Source organism: Neoarius graeffei, chromosome 7, assembly GCF_027579695.1.
Source record: "Neoarius graeffei isolate fNeoGra1 chromosome 7, fNeoGra1.pri, whole genome shotgun sequence".
Taxonomy (NCBI): Eukaryota; Metazoa; Chordata; class Actinopteri; order Siluriformes; family Ariidae; genus Neoarius; species Neoarius graeffei.
The window spans coordinates 92423789-92447108 of record NC_083575.1 but is presented as its reverse complement, the minus strand read 5'-3'; the positions used below and the strand labels follow the sequence as shown (position 1 = coordinate 92447108).

At 42.1% G+C, this 23320-nt stretch overlaps 2 protein-coding genes across 3 annotated transcripts in view; one reads left to right on the top strand and one right to left on the bottom strand.

Moving 5' to 3' along the window:
- The window catches only part of wdr17 (WD repeat domain 17), a 391349-nt gene that overhangs the window by 125542 nt on the left and 242487 nt on the right, over positions 1-23320 (bottom strand). The window lies entirely within an intron of this gene.
- The window catches only part of LOC132888794 (uncharacterized), a 30479-nt gene that overhangs the window by 3505 nt on the left and 3654 nt on the right, over positions 1-23320 (top strand). Inside the window, exon 2 of the mRNA XM_060924888.1 lies at positions 2613-2917. The gene's annotated coding sequence lies outside the window, so the exon portion shown is untranslated. The remainder of the gene's footprint in view (positions 1-2612; positions 2918-23320) is intronic.

Below are 23320 nucleotides of genomic sequence, written 5' to 3'. Positions count from 1 at the left end.
TTTTACAGATTAAAATTTTTTTTATACAACACAACTTCCTGAAGTCTTTCATGCCTCATATCACAGCAATTTTAAAGATTTTAAATAATTATATATTTATTTATTTATTTATTTTTTCATTTTTTCAAATTCAATTCAACTTTATTCACACACAAAATATGAGAAAGGAAATTTACAAAAAAGGCTTAGGGCTTAGTACAATTATATGTAATAGAAAAAAAGAATTTGCAAACAATAGCTACAACAATTATTGATGTAAGGTGTGTGTGACTGTTGAAATAGTATAAACTTTTGTGTCAGCCACATTTTGAAAAAAAATGACATCACATATTTTTTATGATTTATAGCTACCAGTGTTGTAGTCGAGTCCGAGTCCAGTCTTGAGTCCCCAGTGTTCAAGTCCGAGTCAAATCCAAGTCATTAAAGAAAATTTCGAGTCGAATCCAAGTTGAGTCCACTATTGATCTGAATTGAGTCCGAGTCGAGTCCACTTTTGATCCGAGTTGATTCCAAGAATAAGACTCCAATTGCACCATTTGATGGTGGCTGTTGCTGCCTTTATATGAAACCGCTTACGGTGTGCACACGAGAGTCCAGATTACGCCTGAGAGTATCTGATGCTTGTGCCAAGGCACACAGATGTGACACTCTTGCACGAAATTCATAGAAAAGTTTATGTATATATATATATATATATATATATATATATATATATATATATATATCTATCTTATGGCAAATTATTATGGCATGTTACCAAAAAAAAAAACGTCTCCAAATTACGAGTGTGAATGCAGTTAATGCACGAGTCCGAGTCCAAGTCCGAGTCATCAGTGCTCAAGTCCAAGTCAAGTCACAAGTCCTTGTAATTAGGGCACGAGTTGGACTCGAGTACTACAAGCCTGATAGCTACATTTAATGTGATGAAACATGATCTGTTTCCTAAATAGTCTCACTTTAAAAAAAAAAAGCTTGTAATTGCATATCAAGACACTGGAATGCCTCCTTATAGAAAACTTTACCATATATATATATATATATATATATATATATATATATAAAATCTCATTATCTGTAGCCGCTTTATCCTGTTCTACAGGGTCGCAGGCAAGCTGGAGCCTATCCCAGCTGACTACGGGCGAAAGGCGGGGTACACCCTGGACAAGTCGCCAGGTCATCACAGGGCTGACACATAGACACAGACAACCATTCACACTCACATTCACACCTACGGTCAATTTAGAGTCACCAGTTAACCTAACCTGCATGTCTTTGGACTGTGGGGGAAACCGGAGCACCCGGAGGAAACCCACGCGGACACGGGGAGAACATGCAAACTCCACACAGAAAGGCCCTCGCTGGCCACGGGGCTCGAACCCGGACCTTCTTGCTGTTAGGCGACAGCGCGAACCACTACACCACCGTGCCGCCATATATATATTACCAGCTGGGAGGTCCGTATGGTGAAATACCGTGACCGAGGTCTTGAAAGTACTGAGGGAGGCCCTCTGGGCCGAGGTCAGTATTCAAGGCCGAGGTCACGGTATTTCACCATACGGACCGACCTTAAGCTGGTAAATAATATATATTTTTTTTCTTTGCCAAATTCTAACAGAAAACGAGAGCGCCCGAAAGGGAAAACCGAGCCGAGCCGCCATTTTGAATCCTCATTCACGGCTGTAATGCAAATTACTTCCTCCTCGGTATACAAGTGCACTTCCATGGCAGGAAAAAAACTACATTTTGCCGCCTATGTAGTCCCCTATTTATATAAAATTGAGTCATTCAGGATTCAGCCATGTTTTTGCTTGGCATTAGCAACAGTTAGAGGTTTTTAGCTTTCTCCTGAAATGTTTTCTTTTATTTCTTCTTCCTCAGGGTAGTAAAACTCGCTTTCGCTGTGAACACTGTCGTTATCGCTATCCATGATGTAAAATTAATGCTATTCTCCTGAGAAATGCTGGCAAAAATTTATAAGATTTTTTTATCAAAAATCTTATAAATAAATCTTATAAAAAAGATAAATGTTGACAAAAATTGCTCCTATGTTTGTTGTTGTTGTGAACGAGCGAGTCGCCAGAGGTCCGTAACTTGGGTCCGTACCATAGGATACGGACCCGCTCGCCAGCCAATCAGAGCGCAGGATTTGATGAAAACCGCACCGCGAAAAAAATAATAATTAATTATTAATTCAATATTTTCTTTTTCAAATAATATGCTTTTTTTATACACATACATATAAAGTTTAATGCTAAATAACTCATAATGTACGCCCATGTCTTTTTCTCCAGCCCTTGCCAATGAACTAAAACAGCTTATTGGTAAAAAAAAAAAGTAATAAGTTGAAAAATTACATTGTGAACACATTTCTTGAATACATTTTATTATTATTATTATTATTATTATTATTATTATTATTATTATTATGCTGTGTGTATGTGTGTGAGGAGGATGGGTGGATGGTGTGTCTTTGTGGGCATGCCTGTGTGTCTGTATCAGAGAGATAAGGTTTACGTCTCATTTTGCATGTTTTGTTGAAAGGGTTAAGATATTACGAGCTGTGACATTATGGAGTATGTTTGGGTCATTCTTGATCCTTTCTTCACACTTAGAATCATCGATATTCCAAAGGAAACACTTGCTGCAATGGAGTTATTGCTGAAATGCCCGCTGACGTTCATCCAAAGGGTGTACAGAGAAGTACACACCCTCAACCTCAACCTCGATCTCTAACCACGTGACTGCTGTGGTTCAGAGGAACTTATGCAAATGTTATGAGTCAGTGAATCGAAGTTTGAGCTACAACCTTCACCGAAATAAATTCATCAGCCAAACCGAGAATATAAAGCTCTAAAGGGAGCAAAAGATCATTCATCTTCACCACTACATTGCTTACACTGAAGCATCACACCTGAAGGTAAATAACTTCATACAACTGAATATAAATCTGGGTTTTATAATCTTGTATGTTGTGTATACACTGAAAAAAATGGCCTGTTAAATTAACATAAAAAAATCTTGTACATCAGTTGCGCTTATTAAAATCATATCCACTAAGACCAATTAAGTCATGTTTGTTTGACTGAACATGACTTAATTGGTCTTAGTGGATATGATTTTAATAAGTGCAACCGATGTACAAGATTTTTTTGTGTTAATTTAACAGGCCATTTTTTTCAGTGTATTTTTAACAATGTAATTACAGTGTCATTGTCTAACACGTCCATATTAGCCGTTTACTCCACCACATAATGCTTATAGTTGTGGCAGAGGACTAGGAAGCGGAATACAGTAGCAGTCAAAAGTTTGGACACCCCTTCTGATTCAATGTTTTTTCTTGATGTTGTTTCTTTTTACTGAGCTGTTCGGTTCTTGACGTAATATGGATTACTACACTTGTGGTGTGGAATAGGCCTATTTTATTATTTGTATTTTTATTATTTACTCTTTACTGTTTGATGATTTCAAACGCATTAAGAAGGCAAGAAACTCGTCCACTAATTAACTTTTGACAAGGCACACCTGTTAACTGAAAAGAGTTCCATGACATTAAAGCTAGACCGCCTTTCAGATTTTCCAAGTGTAGGTCATAAAAAGAATTTTCCCTGACACCCGGTTATTTTTATTTAATGGACCGAAAGCTACTGAATTCGAATCACAGACTTCCAATTTTATAAGGCATTTTAAAATAGAACAATTAATGAATTTATTTTCACGTGGCCCTAAATTCTCAGCTATTTTTTCCTGCTTCACCATGACCCAATACAAGATACTACGTCATGCATCACATCACGTGGTGGGCTTTCCCCATTCATGGAAAGCATTGTGGGATACAAATTTGAAACAGGAGAGAAAAATGGAGGACATGAGGCTGCGCGAGAGCGGGCTGAGAGGCTGCGCGAGAGCGGGCTGAGAGGCTGCGCGAGAGCGGGCTGAGAGCGGGCTGAGAGGCTGCACGAGAGCGGCCTGAGAGTGAGAGCGAGGCTGCGCGAGAGTGGGCTGAGAGGCTGCACAAGAGCGGGCTGAGAGTGAGAGTGAGGCTGCGTGAGAGCGGGCTCAGAGCAGGGCTCGAAATTAACTTTTTTTCTTTGTGTCCCCCAGTGGTCCCGAATTCTGTGTTGTATTGTCCCGAATGGAAGCAATAGTGTCCCCATTTTTTTTCCTCTCTGAAATAACCAGTGGTTAATATTATCATATGAAGTTACTATTATATTTGTAACTATGCGATTTTGAACCCTTTATATCATTTTTACAATAAGTCACAAGACACAAGTGACACATGTCCTACACATCATCTACTTCAAAATTACAGTTATTGCATTTTCAGTTTATTAAACTTTGGCGATCTCACTGTATGAATAGATACCCGTTTATTTAAAGGGGCCAACTAGCTCATTCAGAAAATGTTTCAACTCCCTACATCTGCAGTACACTTTAGTTGAAAATAAGACCCCTTTTATGTTAATTTCATCCACTTATACCTTGAATATCTGTTGGCATTTATAAGGCCAACTTATAATTTTCACCATTACCGTTATCCATAGCCCTGTGATGACCTGGTGACTTGTCCAGGGTGTACCCCGCCTTTCGCCCGTAGTCAGCTGGGATAGGCTCCAGCTTGCCTGCGACCCTGTAGAACAGGATAAAGCGGCTAGAGATAATGAGATGAGATGAGATGAGACCGTTATCCATTTTTATGAACTTTCCGTTATCCATTTTTATGAACTTTCCGTTACCCATTTTTATGAACTTTCCGTTATCCATTTTATGAACTTTCGCTGCCAAAACGTGGGTGCAAATGTTAGCAACATCAACATAGTGGCAGGTCCGAGACTAATTGTGCTGCTGACTGACTAAACTTTCTGAACTAGAAAGACACCAAGAAAACTCACTTATTCTGTTGAACGGTATCTTCCGTCAATATCATCCACATCATTCCTGTTGTATTTTATAACGTGTCTAACAGTGTTCATTAAGTTCATTCAGTTGCTCGCGTTGCCTGCAGACCAGGCGATGACACTTTGGATCCTGAAGGTCCCGGAGACGTTATGTCTGGGCTTTCAGTTTCTTCCCCGCGGTCGGTCCGCTTCAACCACTTCAGCATTTTTGTTCTGGCAAGAGTCGGCGCAGCGTGTGCGGTAGCAATTCCATTCCAAGTCCATATAATGCGGACACCGGCTGAAGATTCTAGAACAGAATGCGCTGCTCTGTAGCCTACGGATGCAGGTGCATCGAAAGTGTAGCTACTATGTATTTTTCGCTGTTAACGTTTTAAAATTAAAATTGACAAATTAGGTGAATGTCTACGTATGTGTTACGGCTTTGTAAATAATATTAATGTAGAACTTTTTTTCTAGATCTATTTTTTTCCATTGTCCCGGGATTGTCCCAGATATGATAATTTTGTGTCCCGATGACATTTTTTATGGTCCCCGGGACGTCAGGACACCGTTAGTTTCGAGCGCTGGCTGAGACGCTGTGCGAGAGCAGGCTGAGAGTGAGAGTGAGGCTGCGCGAGAGCGGGCTGAGAGGCTGCGCGAGAGCGGGCTGAGAGCAAAAGCGAGGCTGCACGAGAGCGGGCTGAGAGCGGACTGAGAGGCTGCGCGAGAGCGGGCTGAGAGCGAGAGCGAGGCTGCACGAGAGCGGGCTGAGAGTGGGCTGAGAGGCTGCGCGAGAGTGGGCTGAGAGCGAGAGTGAGGCTGCGCGAGAGCGGGCTGAGAGGCTGCGCGAGAGCGAGGCTGCGCAAGAGCGGGCTGAGAGTGAGGCTGCGCAAGAGTGGGCTGAGAGGCTGCGCGAGAGTGGGCTGAGAGCGAGAGCGAGGCTGCGCGAGAGCGGGCTGAGAGGCTGCGTGAGAGTGGGCTGAGAGCAGGCTGAGACCGAGGCTGGCTGCGCGAGAGCGGGCTGAGAGTGAGGCTGCGCGAGAGTGGGCTGAGAGGCTGCGCGAGAGTGGGCTGAGAGCGACAGCGAGGCTGCGCGAGAGTGGGCTGAGAGCAGGCTGAGAGCGAGGCTGGCTGTGCGAGAGCGGGCTGAGAGGCTGCAACATCGACTTTCTGCACCTCAACCCTGAAGCTGTAATAGCTATAACTCTTTAACAGAAGGTCCCAGGAAAATAAAATGAGTATCGCAGCCCGGGCGATGGTATGATGACCAAAAAGAGCATGGACTTGCTGCTCCTTTTGCTGCTGCTGTCCGGGGATGTACAACTTAACCCAGGACCAGTAGTCACTCGGAACGCATCACAAATCATCGGTGCCAAGCTCCCCTCAACAACAGTGGTGGCAGCGCCAGAGGAGGTGGTGAGCTTCTGTGGAATACCTGTACCTGGCCTCCCGCTAATTGGAGTAGATGTCCTGGCCTTTGATTTAGCCAGCACAACGGCGGCGTTGACGGAGGAACATCAGACTAAACAATCTACTCTAAACGCTGTAAGGTTAATCCTGCTGTTAAAAAACAAGTCTCTTTTAAAACATTCCAAACCGTCAATCATGCAAAGGTTGTTTGGGACCCGAAGCGGAAACCGAGAGGTCTTCTTGGTGGCCATTTAAACATCAGAAGTATCGCCTCAAAAACTGAACAGTTGACCCATTTACTTGCGAACTCAAACTTGGACTTTTTGTGCATATCTGAAACATGGCTTCAACACTCTACTCCCACTAATGTATTTACAATGAGTGGGTTCCAATGCTTCAGACGAGACAGGACTGTGGGAAAAGGGGGCGGGGTACTTGTGTATGTGAAAGATACTATCAAATGTGAACGCATATATTTCAAGCCGGAAATCTCTGTTGAGTACGTTGCACTAAAAGTTGTTTTGTCTCAGCAAATGTCCTTCACCATTACAGGCTTTTATAGAGCCCCGACTGCCAGTGACACATTTTATGATGAACTTAATGATATTCTTAAAGAATGTGACAATAACAAAGAAATTATTATCATGGGGGATTTTAATCTTAACTGGGAGGATAAGTCAAAGAGGAGAAAGCTAAAAGTTATTACAGACAAATGCCATTTAGAACAGCTGATAAAAGGCCCTACCAGAATCACAAAATGTTCAAGTACACAACTTGATCTTTTTTTCTCTAACAAACCTGAAAGGAAAACTTATAATCTGATCACTGGCTTGTCTGACCACAATTTAACCCTGGTGGCAAGGAAACTAACTAAAAAAAGATTTAAGAGCTATACTTTAGCTTCACGCCAAACAATTGTTCACTGTATCCTTAAAAGTAAACAGGAAACATTTGATAATGAGATAAATAACTTGGACTGGGGTGACGTTCTATCCTCTGAAAATCTGGAACATAGTTGTCAATTATTTACATCCATACATATCAACCTTTGGTCAATCAAACCTGTATAACCAACCTCCAAAATCCGTATTTCCCTTATAAAATCCGTATAAGATGCAAATTAAAATAATTTACCTAAAATTTGAATGATAATTAACAATGATATATCCCAGTTACTTTTTATTCAATATTAATAACAATAAACCTTCAGAATGAATACAAAGCTCCAATGTTTGACAAAAACACAAAGTGTTATCAGCGTAGTTACGAAGGAAATACTTCGTTGTTTGGAGACAGGTTTCACCGAGCGGCTATTATGCGCGAGACTTCATATTAGCCACAAAGTCAGAAAAAACTGTTCGTAAAATTACGTTATAATGACCAAATACAATGGAAAGTATTTTTCCAGTCTCACCTGTGAAAGGTAATCCCATGTGATCTCGTTTGGACGGTAAACCTGTTGGTACAGTTAAACGCAGCACATGAATGAGGAATCTTTATTCTCGGCTACTGTCTACGCTATACCAGAGACGGGTGAAGAATCTCCACTTTGCCACATCCAATATGGCGGCGAGGATGACGTATGATTCTAAGCAGAAGGCGGCGTCTATGTTTATATGTCTATGACTTCACGGTTGGCGGGATTCTCGCAATGCGGTGTGCGCATGATCAAAAGTGGAACGAAGTCTCGCTACCACAAGATAACGCGCGATTTCATAAGACTCTTTACTGGCTGTCTGTGGTGTACAGTACGTTTAATGTTATGCGCTCTTTTATCATCGTGGGAATTGATTATAGCTCTAAATAAATATTGAAGTTTTTTTTAAAGAATCCGTATAACTTTATTTATACACCCGTATACTACGTTTATTGAATCAAATCCATATAAAATACGGACATTCCGTATAGGTTGACATGTATGTACATCTAAAATCAACACTGTCAGAGATAAACACTGTTAAACTGTTAAAATCAAGAGAAAAAATAAAAACAAGGTTAACCTGCCTTGGTTTAATGAAAATCTCTGGCAACTGATGAAGAGTAGAGACACTGCCTTAAAAAAGGCCATTAAAACCAAAAGAGACGCAGATATTCTGGTTTACAAAGGTCTAAGGAACAAAGTCATAAACGAACTAAGATTAGCCAAGTCGCACTTCTTTCTCCAACTTACGGTATGAATGATGCTAAAGGCAACAGCAGCGAAATTCGGAAAAGCATCAACAGTTTATTAGGGAAAGCTCAACACCACATTGAGGATATCCAGCTCACAGTTCAGGGCCAGATGATAGACGACAATGCAAAAATTGCCTCCATTTTTAATTCTTTTTTTATAGACTCTGTTCAGGAACTAGGAAATAATTTTAAACCTAGGGAACAATTCACGGACCTGAATGCTGTGGGACAGGGTTTCCACCTAGCCACAGTCACTGAAGAGGAAGTAAAGAAAGTGATTTGCTCCCTAAAAAATTCAAAAAGCAAAGATGCTTCCCATCAGGACACAGTGTTTATCAAAAAAACACTCGACCACTCTAATCTCCTCTATTACTCATTTGGTAAATCTCTCAATCACTCAGTTTTTTTCCTTCACACTGGAAACAGGCCATTGTAACTCCAATTTACAAATCTGGTGATCGCCATATAGTTAGTAATTACAGACCCATAAGCATCTTACCAGTAATCTCTAAAATTGCAGAGAAAGTAGTCATAAATCAACTTATAGACCACATAAACAGCTGTAACCCAGGTCTAGACTCAGCTCAATTTGGATTCGGAAAATATCACTCTACAGAAACAGCCATCCTCCATTTAACAGAGCAAATCAGACAAGGTTTGGAGTAGAGCCCTGCACTCCCACGGGACTCCTGCGGGACCCGACGCAAAGCAGTGCGGCGCAGGACAAATTTTGAAAGCCCATTGCGGGTGCGGGCGGGAGGGGGAGTGCACACTGCGGAGCGGGCGGGAGAGGTGATGAGCTGCAGTCCCGCTAACTAAAAACGTGTTTAAAATAAAATGTATAAATTATTAATTTATGTCTATCATATATAATTTGTGCTGGATATTTTATTTGGCATTAATAAAAACATTTTAAGATGCCTAAATTTGCAGATGTGGTCTAATCTCACGTACGTTTCCAATTCCTTTCCGCTCTTCCGTGTTTGAGATCTCCGATCATGGCAGAAGAGCAGAGCTCCTCTAGTGAAGCTCACAGTGCTTCAGAAGTAAGTGCTGCTTTAAAAAGAAAGTAGGGGGCGGGGCACCATCACGCTGTGTCTTTAAATTATATTAATTTCTTATAGGCCTACTTGTATTTCCTAGAATGTAAATGTGAGGAGTGACATATAAGCTATGTGCAATGTACAATATTCTTAATATCCACTGTAGATTTTGGTAGGTGTGTTGGGTATCTCTGTAAAGCCTCAGCTGCGCATGCCGCCTGGCAACGCGCACCCTCGCTATGTGCGCTAGGTGAAGGATCGGTCAGTGGAGAGCTCAGCTAAGCTCAGCATGTTTAATTCCCCAAGCCAATGACAAGAACTTTCGTGAGAAATAACGCGAACGTCTGCATCATGTGGGATTAGCGGGCGGGAGCAGGACAAAATATGGCAGGCGTGGGCGGGAGCGGGACTGAAAATCATAATTCTTCGCGGCAGCGGGCGGGAGCTGGACTGCACAATGCGGGGGCGGGACTGAAAATTCTGTCCCGCGCAGACCTCTAGTTTGGACAAAGGTGGAGTTGTTGGAGCTGTGTTCTTAGACTTAACCTCCTAAGGCCCAAGCTGTTTTTTTACAAGCATTTTTTATTTCTCTTTGCTATTTGGGCTTATTAGAACCTGATTAGAATAAAAACTAAGCATCATCTTTTGATAAGATGTACTTTTAGAGAAAAAGTATGTCCACATATGTGGATTCTTGTTCCGAATTTCCATAAAGTGCTGTCCACGCATGTGACCGCTAAGCCCTAGGAGGTTAAGTAAAGCCTTCGACACAGTTAATCATAATGTCCTCATGTCTAAACTTTCCAACTTTAACCTTTCCTCCAACACACTTGCATGGATATCATCATACCTATCCGATAGAAGGCAGTGTGTGAAAATTAAAGATGCAAGCTCCAGCTACCTGAGGAGCACAATGGGTGTACCTCAAGGATCTGTGTTAGGCCCACTACTTTTCAGCTTATACATTAATGACCTCCCACAGTACTGTCATGACGTAGAAGTGCAGCTCTACGCTGATGACACTGTCTTATATGTACATGCAAAATCAGCCCAGCAAGCTGCAACTAAATTAACCAATGCCCTGGTTGGAGTTGCTGAGTGGCTCGACCGATCCTGCCTTACCCTGAATGTAAGCAAAACAAAAGGCATGTTCTTCTCCAAAACTAACCTAAACATCTCAGATGTAAACATCTGCATCAAAGGTGAACAGATTGAGACTGTCAGCGAATTTGAATATCTTGGTGTACTACTTGATCGAAACCTGAGTTTCAAAAAACACATCAAGAAGATGACAAAAACTATTAAACACAACTTGGCTAACTTCAGACAGATCAGATCCTCTCTATCCACAGAGGCGGCAAAAATATTTCTGCATGCTCTTATTTCCTCACACATCTCATACTGTATCACTTGCTGGGGGGCAGGCTAGTCAAACAACAATCAGGCCCTTAGAATCACTGTACAAACAGGCACTGAAAATATTTGACAAGAAGACACTTAGATACCGGGCGGCACGGTGGTGTAGTGGTTAGCGCTGTCGCCTCACAGCAAGACGGTTCTGGGTTCAAGCCCCGTGGCTGGTGAGGGCCTTTCTGTGCGGAGTTTGCATGTTGTCCGCGTGGGTTTCCTCCGGGTGCTCCGGTTTCCCCCACAGTCCAAAGACATGCAGGTTAGGTTAAAGGTGCAGTATGAGATTTTTTTCAGGAGTATTTTTTACCATATTGCTTGAAAAGCTCCTCACACCCATGTTGCAAGCAGTACAATAGAAGGTTTCACCCAAAAATGAAATATTTTAATCCAGTCTACAGTGTAAAATAGAGGAAAAACGCCATCAAATCCTATCGAGGTAACCACCTCAAAATGATTGGATACTGACACGTCAATCAGACTGAAGCCCGCGACCCCCAAACCCCCCCCCCCCACCGCCCCACCCCCGCCCCTACCCTTGCACATACAGTATGCGCAGGGACCAAGTGAAAAGTCAACTTCTAATGTAGTATGCAGACAAATATTTCTTGAAATGATAATCATGTTAGTTGGTTACTTTCACTACGATGTTGTTCAGTCTTACCTGAGAAGACGCCACGGCACACCTGATGATCTCTCCTTCCGCGCTAACAGTGGTTGAAACACACTGAGCTAATGCAAACAGTCCTCGCGACAACCATGAACGCTCGGGAACTGGCAATGCGCGTTCATGTACTTTGGAGGCGCGGGTAGGGAGGGGGGTGGAGACGCGGGGGGAGGGGGAGGAAGGGTGGAGACGCGGGGGGTGGGAGCATGGCGAGGGCGGGCGTGTTTCTTTTCAAAATATGGCTTGCGGGAACCATTATTCCAAAATCTCGTACTGCACCTTTAACTGGTGACTCTAAATTGAGCGTAGGTGTGAATGTGAGTGTGAATGGTTGTCTGTGTCTATGTGTCAGCCCTGTGATGACCTGGCGACTTGTCCAGGGTGTACCCCGCCTTTCGCCCGTAGTCAGCTGGGATAGGCTCCAGCTTGCCTGCGGCCCTGTAGAAGGATAAAACGGCTAGAGATAATGAGATGAGATGAGACACTTATGCCGCTTTTCCACTGCCAACGCGGCTGAGTTGGGCTGAGCCGTGCCGTGCTGAGTTGGGCTGAGTTGAGCTGAGCGGGGCTGTTGGAGTTGCATTTCGACTACAACCGCGCTGAACCGTGCTGGCTGGAAGTGGGTGGACACATTGGGTGGAGTTAGCGAAAGTGGGTGGACGTCAGGTGATGTCGTTAGGCGGCGCAAACAGTGACATCAGTGAGCTTTTAAGCGGTAGTCTCACAACCCGGAGAGTAAACAATAAACATGGAGGACATGGAGTCGTTAGTGTTGCTTGTCTTGGTGCTGTGGCTTGTTGTCACCGACAACGCCAACAGATACTGGCAAGAGCGTATAGATGAGGCGAGGAGCATAAGGCTTCAGAAATTCTCGTAATTCGTAATTCTCCTTCTTCTGGGTTTACGGTGTTTACAGATCCCAGCGTGCTCGCGGGGCGTGTGTGGGCATGTGAGGACACTCCTCCTCACCAATCAGTGCACAGGGGAGTGTCTGCTCATGCCCCCAGCCTCACTCGGCTCGCTTTGGCTCGCTTCAGCCCCACTCCAAAACGGTGCGAGTTTTGGGTGCTAAGCAGGGCTGAAGCGAGCTGAGTCGTGCTGTTCTTCGGTAGTCGAAACGCGAGCCGTGTCGGGCTGAAGTGAGCTGAAGCGAGCTGAAGTGAGCTGAAAAAGGGTAGTGGAAAAGGGCCATTAGATACCACCACTGTGACATACTACATAGGCACAATTTCCTAACTTTTGATAATTTCAGATTTTTTTCAAACGTATCCTAAATGGCTTGGCTCCCACCTGTTTGCAGAAGTTTGTCTGTTACCATGGCTCTGTAAGGTCCACTAGAATAGCTTCTGTACATAGCTGCACTGTACCCTTTCGCTACTCAGCATTTGGACAGGCAGCCTTTTCTGTTAAAGCTATCACACAATGGAACACCATTTCAGACAATTTAAAAAACTGTGACATGCTTGGTGACTTTAAAGCAAACATAAAAAAACACCTAAAACTCTCGCAACAATGAACCCACTAACGGTGTGTGTGTGTGCGTGTGTGTGTGTGTGCGTGTATGCGTACCTGTGAGGGGTACTTCCTTATTGTATTGTCTTCACTTGCTGAGTGACTTTTTTTTTTTACTCTATGTCAATACTTGCTGAGTGATATTTGATGTTTTATCTGTATTGTTTTTATTTGCATTCTTCATGTCAACACTTGCTGAGTGATTTTTTTTCTGTGCCGTTAAGTAGGGACTGCAGATGTAAATTAGCCTAAGGCTAACTCTGGTGCAATGCATCAAATGGCAACATTTATGTTTTTAATCGCACACGGTCCCTTTCAAATACACTAAGGCTACGTTCACACTGCAGGCTGAAGTGACTCAAATCCGATCTTTTCGCCCATATGTGACCTGTATCCGATCTTTTATTGATAATATGAACGACACAGATCCGATTTTTTCAAATCCGACCCAGGCCGTTTGGATATGTGGTCCTAATTCCGATTCCTATCCGCTCTTTTCATATGCGACTTCAGTCTGAACCGCCAGGTCGCATTCATCCGACTTACACGTCATCAACAAGCCACAAACGTCACTATTCTGCGCTGAAGTAGGCGGCGGGTCTCTCAAAAAAAGTTACAACAACATGGCGCATAATCACGGGCGCAGATAGAGGGTGGGACGGGTGGGAGTCGTCCCACCCAGATTTAAATTCACTTCGTTCGTCTATGCTGTCTTTCCTTGCATAAGGCAAACCTCACGGAAAAATCAAAAGACTAATTACCATTCGGTTTATTGAGGTGCACAGCAGTGTATACATAGTTGCAACAACTTACATAAAACAAAACAAAGACTGATATTCGGTTGGTTGAGCTGCGCAGACTGCACAGGTTGCGAGCTCGAGCTTGGTTGCTATGGTAACCCACAACAAGTTTGACAGGCATATCGGGGTTGGGGTTGGTTTGCTGGCAGCTTTGTCCCCCCCAGTTTTTTGTCCCCCCCAGTTCAAAAAACGTATCTGCGCCCCTGCGCATGACATCAATGCGAGGGACGCTTCGGGCTGTGAAGGTTCTGAATCTTCTCAATGGAAGGACGCAGAGGTTAGGGAGCTGATTTCCATTTGGGGGGATGCAGCTATTCAAGCTAGATTGGATGGGTCATACCACAACCGGGCGGTTTTACTTCCGTAAACACTGGCCATGCTCACTGCGTGTGACGTCGTCGTATCCTGCAATGCGCATGCGGAACACTTTTAGGTCGCTTTTCGTTCATACTGAGGATCACATACAAGTCACATATATTTGTTAATGTGAACGACCTCACAAAAAAATCGGATTTCACAAAAAAATCGGAATTGAGCATTAAGCCTTGCAGTGTGAACGTAGCGTAAGTAACTTTAAAAACGCACATTGATAAAACTTGCTGAATTCGTGCTGAGTTTATCTCAAGAAGAAAAGAAATATATCACAATGGAAAAATAACTTCGTTCCGCCCGAATAAGTTCCAAATCTGTGCTCAAATCAGAATTTAAGGGAGTTGTACTCAATAACGTACAATATGACTCGGGTAGTCAATGACATGGACAGGCTTTAATTTTCAAACAAATTTTGCATACACTGTACACACACAATCTTGCCTATAAATACCCGGGGGAAATGATGGGAAAATTGTCATTATTGAAGATGCCACGCCTAAGCCAAAATCAACATGAACAGGCCATCGGGATGTTGCGTGCCGGAAGTACACAGACAGAGGTCGCCCGGCACTTCGGTGTTCATCATTCGACCATTTCCCGTTTGAGTCAGCGTTACAGACAGACAGGGAGCACCAGGGATCGTCCACGCCCTGGTCAGCCTCGAGTCATGACGCCAGTTCAGGATCAGCACATCAGGCTAGCTCACCTCCGTGACAGATTCCTGACACCCTCAGTCACTGCTGCTGAGACCCCTGGACGACACAGACCCAGAATCTCCAGCATGACGGTCCGAACATGGACCAACTGTCACTTTGAATTTTTTTATTGTGAATTAATTCTTGAGTTTGACAATAAATGTCCTTTATCAATGTTTCAAGATGTGTGTGCATTACATACAATATCATAAATTTCAAATATATGCATGGATCTAAAGTGATATCGTGTTGAATTCCATTGTGCGTTTTTAAAGTTACTTAGTATAAAATGAAATGAAATGAAAAATGAGTGTGCGAATGAAACGTGAAAGACCGACTACAGTAATGGAAAGAAAGCGAGAAGAAAAGACGTTATGTTATATACGAAGGAAAGGAAACACAGGACCAAACTAATAAATATGGGCGCTCAGCGAGCACCTCGGTGTGATCAGCTGTTCGTTTAGCGACAGAATGATGGAACTGTCAGTGCACGCTCAAAGGTAAACCTGCGCATGCGCACACACACACACGGACTTCCTCCGTCTGCTTGACTGCGCGAAGCGAGCGATTTCCTGCACATTATTTGCTTTAATCTCCTCAAATTAAATAACTTCCCAGCCACAGAATGGCCTGATATTTTGTGAGATATTACAGAAATAAACATATATCACAATCACCACGTTTCAGAGGGAACTAAATTTCACCGGTTTTAAGAAATCGAAAGGCCGTCGAGCTTTAAGATAATGCCAAGTGTGCAATGTGTCATCAAGATAAACGCTGGATACTTTGAAGAATCTAAAATATGAAATCATTTGCTATGTTTATACGTTTTTTACTTACTACATAATATGATTTATTTTTTTTCGCGGTCCGGTTTACTTCAAATCCTGCACTCTGATTGGCTGGTGAGCGGGTCTGTATCCTATGATGCAGAATATGTTACGATGGTAGCTGGTCTTGTATGAATTTCTGAGCTATAAAATGAGTCGTGGTCTATTTTTTACCGTAGCGTGTTATTTGTGTGCGGGGAAGGACACACATTAACAATTTGCATGTGTAGAATGGAATTTTCCACTCCAACAGTTAGAAGTTGATCGTGCTTCCATTTGCGGTCTTTCTGTTACGCGGGTGATCTGTTCGGACGTTATCGCTGAAAAGGTGAGTTTTGACAGTTTTATTTTGTTTTAGTTTTGCAGTGTAAGGCAATAGAATGTTTCTTTTTCATTTTACTTTCATATTTCGTAGTGTTTGCGTATTTTTGGCCAATATTTTGCAACCATGGTCAATTTAGATCGAACTTTTGATAGAATCTACGGCCAGTCATTTTGCCCCGCCCCCGCCTCGCGCTCCGTCCGGTGCGGTAGTGATGTCCCGTTGCTCGTGCGCCGCAGCAGAGACCCGCGCGACCTTCAGCCGGTACAGTCGCTGTTCTTTTACCACCGCCGTTATTCTCATCTTTCCGGTGTGTTCTTGATTTTTCCATCGTGTCCTATTTCGCCGTATCAAATACCCAAACTGTATCATATTATTCATATTTAAGTGAATAATCAATTCAGTCATCATAACTTGGCATTTTTAACCCAAGCAATCAAAAAGAGGAAATTTATTCAATATTTTCACTCATCTGTGAAGGAGGGGCTTTAATTCTTCATGATGGTGTGGGTGCAATCAGTTAATTATTAATATTAAGTGATCAATCTCATTAAATCAGTCTCATTAAATTTGAAGGTTAATAATTAAAATGAATCAATCCCATTGAATCGTTTACTTTGACTCATTTGAATTGAATCATACCATAGAATCAGTCTCATTTGAAGTGAATCATTCAGTGAATCACTTAGCGAATCATACCATTAATCCTGGATAAATTACCAAACAGCTAGATTTTGGTATATTTCCTTATTATTATTGATCACTTACTATATTACATAAATCTGCACCTTTTTGAATTCTTTGCGATTGGGGACTTCAGATATTGTTCACACCAAGATGAATACACACAGCTTTGATAATAAATGAATTTATTATACAAAGATAAAAATAATAAATCAATATATACAAGCAGTGAGGTGTGTGTGTGTGTGTGTATATATATATATATATATATATATATATATATATATATATATATATATATATATATATATGTGTGTGTGTGTGTGTGTGTGTGTGTGTGTTAGGCCCCTAGGCCTGAGCCAAGGTGTGTGTGTATGAGGGAGCTATAAAATTTGGAATGTTCTTATCTGATGTTTTGGTATGTTGAGTGTGGAGGAGGGGCTTGACCATGTGCTTAGACAAAAGGCTAGTTCTGTATAGCTAACCAAAATGTGTTTGAGCACGAGGTAGGCCCAGATTAGCTTCATGTTCCTAAGCTAAGACAAAAGGGAAGCTATCTAAAGTGTATCAGGCCTGGTCAGGCCTGTTGAGCACGTGTTTTCTCAGTAACAAAAGGATTCCACACTCATAACATTACCAAACTCACTGAAATCTTAATAAGGTCAAAATGTGTGTTAAGAGAATTATGTTAGTAAGAAGAATAAGAGAAAGAGAGAGAGACATGCACAGCCTATTAAAACAAATGAGATTAAACAAACAGAACAATTCAATTTGACACGCTGCGTGTCTAATAGTGTAATGAATAAACCTGAGTTTAAATTCACACTTTCAATAAAGCAACTTCCTAAAACTAGCTTAATTATTATGCCCAAATATATTTTACTCAATATCTTGCCTCTAGCAAAGTTCTGAGAAGATGTTCGCCGTTGCAGAGCTTCGCTGTTGATGAAGCACGTGAGTCGATTCCGTGAGTCGATTCCGTGGACAGAGAACTTCTCTTGATCTGACGCGTTGTTCGTGATGAAAGGAAAGTCTCTGATTAATGTGCACAGAACTTCAATCAGGAGGAATTCTGGTTGCTCCTAATTACAAATTAAAACTGCGTTTGAGCTGCAGTCGTGATGTCACTTCTAATACGAATAAACCGGTTGTAACTCAGGTTGAGTTTAAAGATCGCGCTATTCTGGACTTTTACCTTGGCCAGTGGTTAAGCACAGGACGCGCTGGATGGTGAATCTTGCAAGAAGGAAGTGTTTTCGGGTTTGAGAGCATCTCTTTTGTGCGTCTAGATTCCTTGGAATCCGGACACGAGAGACAAAGAGCGGAGCTTCCGCCTGGACTTATGCGCGCATGGTAGGGTTGGGCGGTATTACGGTAAGAAGGTATCCCGAGGTATCCAAAAGTACCAACTGTATCGGTCTCATTACCGTCATTTTAAAAAAATATATAATATCTAAATAAATATGGAGTACATGAGGTCATAATATAAAATAATAAATTGAAGATCATCCCGAATAACTGTGTGATCGTATTTTCACTAATTCTATCAATTTCCTAAAGAAGTTCTCATCGCGTGCAGGGTTGTTTATGTCGTTACCATGGCAACCCTGCGTGACATTTGGAGTCTGACAGAGAGCTTCGCAAGAGACTGAGACCGCGGTTGAAAGATGGCAAGTCAAGATAACGAGTTAGTGGCAAAAAAAAAAAATACAACATCGGCAGTGTGGCAGTATTTTGGTTTCAAACCAAACGAAAAGGAAGAGCCAGCAATAATGTAAATGACCGCGCAAAATCGAAAAAAATCTAATATGTCCCCTAAGGCACACCATAGCCTGGGGTACTCCACTTCCATGAGATCTCTCCAATGAGTTGTGTTTTGAGTAGGTTACATGAGTAACAACAAGGTAAAATAATATAACGTATGACATTTGGGATGTGGGTAATAAACGTTTGAAATGTCATCTACTGAAGAAACGGAAGAAAACATCGTAGCGTAAACTATTAGGTTTCTGGTGGGAATTAGCAATGCGCTTGCTATCTTTGTTGGGTGTATTAAACCGTATGGATTTAAGTGGAATAATTGTAAGGAGTTATGTGATCAAGACAATGTTTTAAGCAAGGTAAGGCCATTTGATTATTAATTTCCCAGCCATGGCATGACGTGGGCCCATATGATTTTGCCTTGTGCAGCTATCACGCATTTGAATTAGGTTCGCCTCATTTGCGCTGAAGAATATGGTTTATCGCGCAGTCTAAACGGACTTGGGTGTTGGTTGATTCTTTTTCTTTTCTTTTTTTATTTCCCATGCTTGAAAGGGTATGATCCTGCTCATCGTGTACTTTTTTTGATGGAGTAGGTGAAATAGTGCTGCAAATGGCGTTTCAACGCAGACGTGTAAACGACAGTTGAATGCTATTTTCAAGATGAAGGAAGAGTTGTGTGATGCTTTGAAATATCTCTTAATCCATTCATCAATGCACAAAATTCGCTTTGCTGCTTAATCCATACCACAATGCACATAATTCGCTATGCTGCTTTTAAATAGTAGTACATTTGAGGCATAGGCGCAGGTCTGGACAAGGTCCGCCGGTATAGGCGCACGTTACACAGTAGGCCGAAACAAAATATTTTTTTCTCGGTAATACCGTATACCCCGGGAAAACACAGAGACAGTTTAAAGGTGTCAAAATTTGGATACCGCCCAACCCTAGCGCATGGCGGACTGACGTAGATGATCCTGCCCACGCGTGACGTAGGTCACGTGGAAGAGGACTGGGAGTTGTAGTTCTTAGACACAAAATGGCGGCATGATACCTACAATGGAGTTATTTTATATGGAAATCAATTTTACAAAAGCATTTGAATTGTAATCAAAAAAATTTCCACAGTGGAGGCCAGATAAAGCAAGATACTATCTTTATTCTTATTAAACATGACAAAAGAAACATTGAGTGTTCGGTAAATGCAACAAAAAAAAAGTAAAATTAGAAAATTTATTTTTTGACCATAATGTTCCAAATGAGAGACGCGTTTCCAAGACGGACCTGGATATAAAATAATAAGATTTTTTTTCAATTTGTCTTGGGAGTTTTTGACTAACCCTCGTGTGTGTGTGTGTGTGTGTGTGTGTGTGTGTGTGTGTGTGTGTGTGTGTGTGTGTGTGAGAGAGAGACACACACACGAGGGTTAGTCAAAAAGTCCTAAGACAAACTGAAAAAAATCTTTATTTATGAAAATAACAAAGCTATTTCTCTACATATCCTCCATTTAAGTCTAAACACTTCTGCAAGCGGCGTTTCCATCAGAGAATTCCTTCTTTGTAGAATTCTGGGGGATGTTTTTCACAACTTTTGAAATGATAACATCTGTCTTAGAACTTTTTGACTTAAAGTCAAGTCAAGTTTATTTGTATAGCGCTTTTAACAATAAACATTGTCGCAAAGCAGCTTTACAGAATTTGAACGACTTAAAACATGAGCTAATTTTATCCCTAATCTATCCCCAATGAGCAAGCCTGTGGCGACGGTGGCAAGGAAAAACTCCCTCAGACAACATGAGGAAGAAACCTCGAGAGGAACCAGACTTACCTTTGTGTGTGTGTGTGCATATATATATATATATATACACAGTATATTGTTATGGACCCATGGGGCTCCTCCCCACCTGCTGTAGTAACGAGACTTTCACAGGTGCTGCGCGAGTCGCTGATTGCCGGCGCGCGGAGATCAGCTGCACCTGATGGCCTTCAGGGCTTTTAAAAGAACATCAGAAGAGGCGAAGGACGCTCGCTGCTTTCTCCTCTCTCTCGCACCTTTTTGACACTTTTATTTTCTTCACACAACCCTTCACATTTTCATTTACACTCACACATTTTACTTTCAATATTTTGTTATATACTTTATCTTCAGTAAATTAAGTAAAACTTTATTCCGCGTTTGGTCTTCCCATTTCTGGTACGTGGGCCGTTGGGGCAGAGCGTAACAGAGTTGGGGGCTCATCCGGGAGTTGAAACGCTGGTAGGCTAATTAGTGTTTTCTTGCCGACTAGGCTCCGTGTTGCATTCATTGCCTCGGCGTTGGTAATTAAGAGTTTCGCAAGTCAGGTCCTCCGAAGTTGTGGACTGATTTGGAAAGCGCTGTATCTGGTAAGTCAGAGTTACGATACAGTTCATAGAGTTTATTGGGAAGACGCAAGCGGATTAAGTAAGATTTGATTTTAGTTTTGAAATTTTGTTGTGGTGCAGGAGACAAGGAGAAATTTTTGTTCATCTGTGCCTTGGCGTGTTTCTGAGCCAGGCAGAAGAAGCGGCGGTGGCCTAATTGGTTGGTAAGTGTGGGTCTACAAGATTGATGCTGCGTTCATGTGCTATGGGAATTATGGTAAATACCAAACGCCGACATGGAAAGCACACATGAACGCCCCCTCTTGTGGTATTTTCCACTGGGCAACTCGTAGAAAATTTTGATACACGAGTTGCCGAGATGAGATGAACTTTAACCTTTTCAACATGGCGGCGAGCGGTACAAGACACTTGAATGGTAAGCATTGTACGCTACTAAAGTTTTTTTTTACTAGTACTAGTGGGTAGTTTTTTGTGTCTATGCAATGTTGCGTCATTAACAAGTGTAATATAATACGTTAGAAATCCGTTACCTTTAAAAATGTGTTGTTATGGTTTGTTTTTACCTATCCAGAGCAGACGCTATTGCTAACGATAGCTAACTAACTATTGCTAACTTGAATCTGGTCCACCATCTTTAATTTGTCAACAACAAAAGCATGTGAACACAACACACTGGTAAATACCACTTCCCAACTGGAAAATATCATCTTCCCATAGCACATGAACGCAGCATGAGTTAAGTGATGACGTGTTTGATAATTAATTGGGGAGATTGCCAATACCTGCATGGTTTGTTATTTTAGTTTGTTATGTTAGCTTGTTGTTTTTGTGCTTACCCTGGACGGAAGGCACTGTCGTGGATGTCCTGCTTTAACGGCATTTTGTCGGGGGAGTAGGCTCCGCTGATATTGTGTAATAAAGATCTCTGTCCTCGGGGTTCGCACGAGAAGAGGATTACCGTGTTTTGCAGGGCAACTCCATTTGTCTCGTCTTGATGCGCGGCGTAATGGCCGCACTTGCATGAAGAAAAAGTAAATTTGATTTTGTTTTGGGGTATTTGTAGTTACAAAAAAAAAAAAAAAAAACCTTAGTCTGTAAATGTAAATGTATGGCTATTTTGGATGAATTTTTTGCTGCTCCGTCAGTGGAGGTTTTGAATAAGTTGACCAAAGACCAGTTGCGTCAAGTGTGCCAGTATTATAATTTTGATTTGGGGTTACCCAAAGTGGCGAAGTTGACCGAGTTACAAGCAACAGTCCAAGCAGAGTTAGTTGTTAGAGATTATTCTCCCATCACCATTATCTGTAGCCATGGAAGAGTTAGAGCATGGGGAAAAGTCAACACCTCTGTTAAAGGAGGCGACCTGTATCCTTTCTTTTGAGCAACAAAAAGAGCTAATTGAAATGCAGCAGAGAGAAAGGAAGGCTGAATGAAAGGAAAGGGAGGCACAGCGCGAAGCCGAACGTAAAGAAAGAGAAGCTGAACGAGAAGCCCAACGGAAAGAAAGAGAGGCTCAGCGTGAATATGAATTAGAAAAAATGAGATATGAATATGAGGTGACATTGGAACGGTTAAGACCATAGGGGGCAAATAATAGTATTTATTTTTTTCACGGTACAGTTTCCATCAAATCCTGCGCTCTGATTGGCTGGCGAGCGGGTCTGTATCCTATGATACGGACCCCAGTTACGGACCCCGGTGATGAACCTCTGGCGACTCGCTCGTTCAGAACAACAAACATAGTAGCATTTTTTGTCAACATTTATCTTTTTTTTTTATAAGATTCATTTACAAGATTATCAAAAATCTTATACATTGCCAGCATTTCTCAGGAGAATAGCATTAATTTTGCAGCATGGATAGCGATAACGACAGTGTACACAGCGAAAGCGAGTTTTACTACCCTGAGGAAGAAGAAATAAAAGAAATATTTCAGGAGAAAGCTAAAAACCTCTAACTGCTGCTAACGCCGAGCAAAAACATGGCTGAATCCTGAATGACTCAATTTTGTATAAATAGGGGACTACATAGGCGGCAAAATGTAGTTTTTTTCCTGCCATGGAAGTGCACTTGTATACCGAGGAGGAAGCCATTTGCATTACAGCCGTGAATGAGGATTCAAAATGGCGGCTCGGCTCGGTTTTCCCTTTCGGGCGCTCTCGTTTTCTGTTAGAATTTGGTAAAGAAAAAAATAAATATATTATTTACCAGCTTAAGGTCGGTCCGTATGGTGAAATACCGTGACCTCGGCCTTGAATACTGACCTCGGCCCAGAGGGCCTCGCTCAGTACTTTCAAGACCTCGGTCACGGTATTTCACAATACGGACCTCCCAGCTGGTAAATAACATATATATATGTACAAGTGTGTTTTACTGGGAAATACGCGACTCATATTTTTTAT